We start from the raw sequence: 560 nt of genomic DNA, 5'->3' as shown, positions 1-560 counted from the left end.
GGGGCGGTGCGAGAGGGGCGGTGCGAGAGGGGCGGTGCGAGAGGGGCGGTGCGAGAGGGGCGGTGCGAGAGGGGCGGTGCGAGAGGGGCGCTCGCGGAGCCCGGTGGGCGGGGCCACACGGGGCACACGGGGGTACTTGGGAAACACAGGGCACGGGGGTCAATGAGGAGGTGGGGTGGGTCGGGCACAGAGCAGAGAAGGGACACGTACATGGCGACGTGGAAAACACAAGGCACACGGGAAACACGGGACACTGAGCACACAGGGTACGTGGGGCACAGAAGACACATGGAGAACACAGGGTACATGGGAAACAGGGCACACAGAGAATACGAGGCACATGTATATGGGGTACATGGAAAACACAGGGCACACGGGGCACAGGCCACATGGGACACGGAGCACACAACACACAAGGCACACGTGCATAGGGCACAGGAGGCACGTGGAGCACACAGGGTACATGGGAAATGGGGCACACAGCACAGGGGGCACACAAGGCACACGGTACACAGAGCATAAAAGGTACATGGGAAACAGGTACACAAGGCACATGGAAA

This window comes from Cuculus canorus, chromosome 14, assembly GCF_017976375.1.
Source record: "Cuculus canorus isolate bCucCan1 chromosome 14, bCucCan1.pri, whole genome shotgun sequence".
Classification (NCBI taxonomy): domain Eukaryota; kingdom Metazoa; phylum Chordata; class Aves; order Cuculiformes; family Cuculidae; genus Cuculus; species Cuculus canorus.
Note: the sequence above shows the minus strand (reverse complement) of the source record.